Consider the following 7,513-nt stretch of genomic DNA (forward strand, 5'->3'; position numbering starts at 1 on the left):
ATAAAATTTTGACAAAATTTTCTATAGAAGATTAGATTATTTTTGGCTCTAGTGGCAACCATGATTATGAACCGATATGGACCAATTTTTGTGTGATTGGACCAATTTTGGTATGGTTGTTAGCGACCATATACTAACACCACGTTCCTAATTTGAACCGGATCGGACGAATTTTGCTCCTCCAAGAGGCTCCGGAGGTCAAATCTGGAGAACGTTTTATATGGGGGCTATATATAATTATGGACCGATATGGACCAATTCTGGCACGGTTGTTAAAGATCATATACTAATACCATGTTCCAAATTACAACCAGATTGGATGAAATTTGCATCTTTTGGAGACTTCGCAAGCCAAATCTGGGGATCGGTTTATATGGGGGCTATATATAATTATGAACCGATGTGGACCAATGTTTGCATGGTTGTTAGAGACCATATACCAATATCATGTACCAAATTTCAGGCGGATCGGATGAAATTTGCTTCTCTTTGAGGCTCCGAACCCAAATCTGGGGATCGGTTTATATGGACGCTATATATAATTATGGACCGATGTGGACTAATTTTTGAACGGCTGTTAGAGACCATATACCAATACCATGTACCAAATTTCAGCCGGATCGGATGCAATTTGCTTCTCTTTGAGGTTTCGCAAGCCAAATCTGGAGATCGGTTTATATGGAGTCTATATATAATTATGGACCGATGTGGACCAATTTTTGCATGGTTGTTAGAGACCATATACCAACACCATGTACCAAATTTCAGCCGGATCGGATGAAATTTGCTTCTATTTTAGGCTCCGCAAGCCAAATCTGGGGATCGGTTTATATGGAGGCTATATATAATTATGGACCGATATGGACCAATTTTTGCATGATTGTTAGAGACCATATACCAACACCATGTACCAAATTTCAGCCGGATCGGATGAAATACGCTTCTCTTAGAGACTCCACAAGCCAAATCTGGGGATCGGTTTATATGGGGGCTATATATAATTATGGACCGATGTGAACCAGTTTTTGCACGGTTGTTAGAGACCATATAACAACACCATATACCAAATTTCAGCCGGATCGGATGAAATATGCTTCTGTTAGAGGCTCCACAAGCCAAATCTGAGGGTCCCTTTATATGGGGGCTATACGTAAAAGTGGACCGATATGGCCCATTTTCAATACCATCCGACCTACGTCGATAACAACTACTTGTGCCAAGTTTCAAGTCGATAGCTTGTTTCGTTCGGAAGTTAGCGTGATTTCAACAGACGGACGGACGGACATGCTTAGATCGACTCAGAATTTCACCACGACCCAGAATATATATACTTTATGGGGTCTTAGAGCAATATTTCGATGTGTTACAAACGGAATGACAAAGTTAATATACCCCCATCCTATGATGGTGGGTATAACAAGTAAGTAAAGTAGAAAGTCGGGCGGGGCCGACTATATCATACCCTAAACCACCATTACAGAATTAGTAATCATAAGAATTTGTGTGGTAACATATAGGTCTGGGAGATAAACCGCAATTGCATATTGGGTGTCTATGGGTGCTTTGTGTCAATCTGACTATAGCACATAGTCAATGTTGCCAGGGAAAATGTTCGGTTTACCCTACAAGGACAAAAAAAGTTCCCTACTTTCCCATACATTCCCAAACAATTTCCCCTACTATGTGTTCGTTAAATTTAAAAAATTTTACAAAACAAAAATGGTTCTAAGTACTTTATTATCTTAAAACATGAATATGCAACGTATATAACTTAGAATATAAATGTGTATTACCACCGTGGTTGCCACAGTTTGTAGAATTCTACCCAAATTAGTAATCTTTTTTGTTAAATCTCTATAAAAATAAAATTTTGGAAAAAGTTTCTATAAACAAATTTTTGTGAGAAATTTTTCTATAGAAATAAAATTTTAAGACAAAATTCCACAGAAATAAAATTTTGAGAAAATTTTTTATAAAAATAATATTTTGAAAAAAATTTCTATAGAAATACAATTTTGACAAAATGTGCTACAGAAATAAAATGTTCACAAAATTTTCTACAGGAATAAAGTTTACCACACATTGTTAAAGATCAAGCCTTGCCGGCTTCTAATTTCCTCCTCTAGAGCCACCAAAATGTAAAAATTATTACAAATTGTGTTGAGTGAAAATGTCCTACATTGTGGCCCTACGTCCCTACAAGACGCTAAATATTAGAAAAACCCTACATATAGCGAATTTCCCCTACTTCTAGCAACACTGGCTGTGTTGATATTGCACCTACGGAGTTAGTATGCCACTAATATTGAGCCCATTATTAAAAAAGAGAAAATCGTTAAATTAGTGTGGGTAATAAATACAAATTTGTAAAAATCGAGCAATATTCTTATGTAAGAGCTACAAGTACGTATAAGTACGATCGGCTAGTACATCAAAATTTGAAATTTGAGTAACATTGGTTAATAAATAAGAGTACTATGGCCAAATTTGGGAAAATCGAGCGATGCATATATGTGGAAGCTATATCTAAATCTGAAGCAATTTGCATAATATTTTGCGGGTTTGATTAATACCACAAAAGGTTACCTTATGCAAGTTTTTAGTAAGATCAGTTAAGAAATGAGGCCTGTATGGTCAAACATAAGGTTATTAGGGGCAAATTTTTCAAAATCGGGTGATATATATATGGGAGCTATATCTACATCTGAACCGATTTCGATGAAATTTTGCACATATAGTTAGTACTGTAGAGGACTGGATCTAGCCAACTTTTAGTAAGATCGGTTAATAAATAAGGGTTCTATGGCCAAATTTTGGAAAATCGGGCTATACGTATATATGGGAGCTATATCTAAATCTGAACCGATTTCGATGATTTTTTGCACATATAGTTAGTGCTATAGAAGATTATATTTAGCCAACTTTGAGTAAGATCGGTTGATAAATAAAGGTTTTGTGGTCAAATTTGGGAAAATCGGGCGATACATATATATGAGAGCTATATCTAAATCTGAACCGATTTGGATGAAATTTTGCGGACTTGAAGGGCAATGGAAAATTTTACCTTTTGCCAAATTTGGTGACGATCCGTTTGAAAAACGCGCAACGTGACCCCATTTGTCGAAATCGGGCGATACATATATATGGGAGCTATATCTAAATTTGATCCGATTTCTTCCAAATTCAATAGCGTTCGTCCTTGTGCCCAAAAAACTCGCTGAACCAAATTTCATCAAAATCGGTTAATAATTGCGACCGGAATCCTGTGAACAACAAATACATGGACAGACGGACGGACACCAAGCGCTAGATCGACTCAGGAGGTGATTCTGAGTCGATCGGTATATATTTTATGGGGTCTAAAATCAATATTTTTTGGCCGATCAAACTTATTATACCCTGACCACTATGTGGTTTAGGGTATAAATATTAATAGTATCAATTTAAATTGGATCAATTAATTTTTTAATTGATTTTCAATTAATTTTTTAATTGATACTCATTTGTGATCATTTGTGTGATTAAAGACATTTAATTTACAAAATTAATTGGATCAATTAATTTCGTTATTGAATCAAAAAACAATTTTTTTGTGTATGGTATTTGTCATTTTTCCTGACGTAAGCTTTTTTATCTTTCTGTTCTTATTTGTAATTAATGAATATAAAAATATCGTCATCAGTTTACCAATATTCAACATAAAAATGTGATTGTAATAAAAGATAATTTTACACATAAAGAAGTTTTATTATTTTTATTTAGAAATAACTTTTTCAAACAAAATTAAAAAAAATATTAATAAACACTGGAATTATTGTCTTCATGACATACGAATATATAATTTCTGACTCTAACTTAATCCATCTATACCCAGAAAAATATGACCCCTTCACTAAGTTAAAGTATATTAAAGCAACGTTAAGTAAAATAAACTAATTTTGAGGAAAGTTGAAATTCGTATAGCGCCAAAGACATTTTTATTTATTTGGACGATGTGAATTTCATAGAAATTAGGAAGAATATATATCAGTTATATTTATGTTAGTATATGTATGAACCACTATACAATATTATAAAAAACATTTAACTGAATTGAATTGATATATGGAATGATTTTATTGAACTTTTTTCATTCATGCACGCAAAAAAATAATTCTTTCCTCCCAAACGAAATTTTAGACAAACAAAGTTCGTTTCTCATTTGCTTTTCGCTGTAAGGAAGTTTATTTGGAAGAAAAGTATATACTTTTTGTGATAAACGTTTATTCTTTTCCAGGATGTAAAAACAATTTCATAAAAACAAACTAAAAAACAAACATTGTTTTCTTGCTAATTGCATTTTCCCTCACATCCTTCTCACATCAACGAGTGTTTTTAGTTCTTAACACCTTTTCCTGTAATACCAACATTGTAGAAGAAATTATACGATTTTATAAATTTTTAAAATTTTTTTACCTTTCGCCTGGACGGAGAATCGAAGCGCGGACCATGCACTTTGTAAGCCAACACACTAACCACTGAGCTATGTACCGGTTATGGTCATCAATAGATAATTATCCATATAAGTTATATTTATATAGCATAGCTTGCGGCGCCCACGAACCGAATAAACAAAGTTTATTTCACAGAAACAAACATTTAGTTTGGCACCGTGGAGCAGTGGTTGCTACGTCCGACTTGCATGCCAAGGGTCAACATTACATTGTACTATATTAAATTTTGAATTGTAAAATGTGTCTTATTAAAGACCTAAAGTCAGAAAAGAACAGTGTTTGATATAAACGAAATGACTGTGTTATTGTTTCAAAAATAACTTTTTTTATTGACAAAATAAAAATTTTGTAACAAACGAATTTTTTTGGTGATAAAAGTTTAAAAGTTTCGAAGCAATTCAAAAAACTCTGACAAAAGAAAAACGTTTTCGGTACACGTTTTCCAAACGTTTTTTTTTTTTCTTTGCGTGTGTGGACAAATCTTACATATGTATTTGTGGTAAACATTTTGCTTCAATATTGCTTACGTTTTTAAGTACAGTTTCATATTTTCTTCAATAATAGACATGCTTTATTAATACATTAAATACATTTATAAAGAATCTATAGCTGGCATATTTTTCTGGGTGTACAATTAAAAAAGTAATTAATTTTGTTTAATCGTTAATATGTTAAAACAGACAACAAAAGCAAATTGTTTTCATACGTACAAAGAAAGAGACAAAGATATCATCAGTAATTAAATGAACGAACGCGTTACAATTTATTAAACAAGTACAGAAGGGACAAAGATATGATCAGTAACTAAGTGCATGACAATTTGAAATTTGTTACACACATTGAAAGAAGAACATTAATTCACCTTAGGGTTTTTTCTGCATTGTCAATCCCTGTAAGCGATATGTTACGAGATGAATTTCCTTTTGCAAAAACACCATACTAATATTGAAGTACACTATAGGGGTGTACAAAGGAAATAGGGCATCAGTAGCAATAACATTCGTTATATTGTACATCATGTTCTGAAGAGAAAGAATTTTAACGTTTTGTTTTTTTTTTTTTTTTTTGTAAATCTAATTTGCATTCTTTTTCTTACATCTTTGACTGGACATGATATGGGTATATTGCTCTTTCTTCTTATTTCATTCATTAAGTCCTTTATAATTGGTATTTTACTTTGAATGCTCCAGAAGATCACATATTCTCATCTTCACATCCCAGAATTCGAATTATTTTTGTGCCTTTGATCGGTGTTAATTCAAATAGAAATCGAAGATCAGTATTTGCAGGCATAGTGCGTGCCAATAGGAACATCACATTTAGGGCATATTTATTTTTGGCAACTTTAATGACGTCACATTCGGCAAGTTTGACAAGGCTAGTATATGCGGGACACGTGACATTGTGGAAATGTACATCAAATGGACGTTTTCCACACTAAATGTTAACAATTCTGTTGTGATTATAATACATTTTACGCTTGTGTTGGTAGATCATAAATCTTACCTTGACTGAGAATGTACAATACATAATGATTAAAATTAATATAGGAGACTTTGCCATTGTATTTTCAAAAAATTTTAAACAATTCTTGATTTGCGGTGATTCAATGTTGTTTACGGAAGGCGTATGTAACAACTAATGTATGTAAAAAAGTATTCAATTTTTTTTAAATTAATATCCACGTCTATTCAACTTAAATTAAAAGCACATCAGAAAAATCTAACAAGTAAGTAAAGTCTAAAGTCGGGCGGAGCCGACTATATTATACCCTTCACCAATATGTAGACAAACATTTGTGTTACCATCTCAACTACTTAAAATTTGCTGGGAGCTAAATAAAAGTTTGCATTTTCAGATACAAATACTTTTAATGGAAACAATTTTTTGTACTTCTACAAAAACTCTAGAATTAAAATTTAAATCGGCTAACGCCATGGGATGAAACACAATGTTATTAAAAAATATGGGAAATATGAAGCGAGAGAAATTTTAATGCAATTGTACAAGAGAGATTTATTATTTTTCAGGCGATACATATGTATTCGAGATATAGGACAATTACAGTAATATTTACAATTTTTGCTACTCAGCAGTGGCGATTTTACAAGGATATTGGTTAGATCGCGCCAAGATATGTGGTCAAGTGTGGGTTGTGATATATTATTTGGTCTAGTCGGTCATCCGTTCTGTGGAAATTTTGGCATGTAGTGTGTAGGATATGGCTAAGATATGGGGAAATAATCACAGAATTTTGTGTAAAGTGTGAGAATTTTGGCCATATTTGTATTCTCTGAGGAAACTATCCAATCAATTGGAGGAAAATCCCATTGAAAATGGGTCTAAAATATTTCCCCAACTCTGGTGTACGTATATATGGGAGCTATATACAATCTGAACCAATTTTGACTAAATTTGACATGCATAGTTAGAATAATAATTCTGCTATCTATGCGAAATTTCACGTAAATGGGAGTATAACTTTGGCCTCCCTGGTCATATGAGTGCAAATCGGACGGAAGATATATATGGGAGCCATATCTAAATCTGAACCGATTTCAACCAAACTTGGCACAATTACCGATACTACTAAACGTACTCCTTATGCGAAATTTGAAGCAAATCACGGCAAAACCCTGGATTTTGAGTCCATATAAGTTCAAATCGGACGAAAGATATATATGGGAGCTATATCTAAATCTGAATCGATTTTGACCATATTTGGCACATACAATAGTATCGTTAAAAGTACCGCTTGTGCAAAACTCTGGCTTTTGAGACCATAGAAGTCCAAATCGGGCGAAAGATATATATATATATATATATATATATATATATATATATTATATATTATATATATATATATATATATATATATATATATAATATATATATATATATATATATATATATATATATATATATATATATATATATATTATATATATTATATATATATATATATATATATATATATATATATATTCTATGGTCTCAAAAGCCAGATTTAGATATAGCCA

The sequence above is a fragment of the Haematobia irritans genome, chromosome 3, assembly GCF_050003625.1.
Source record: "Haematobia irritans isolate KBUSLIRL chromosome 3, ASM5000362v1, whole genome shotgun sequence".
Classification (NCBI taxonomy): Eukaryota; Metazoa; Arthropoda; class Insecta; order Diptera; family Muscidae; genus Haematobia; species Haematobia irritans.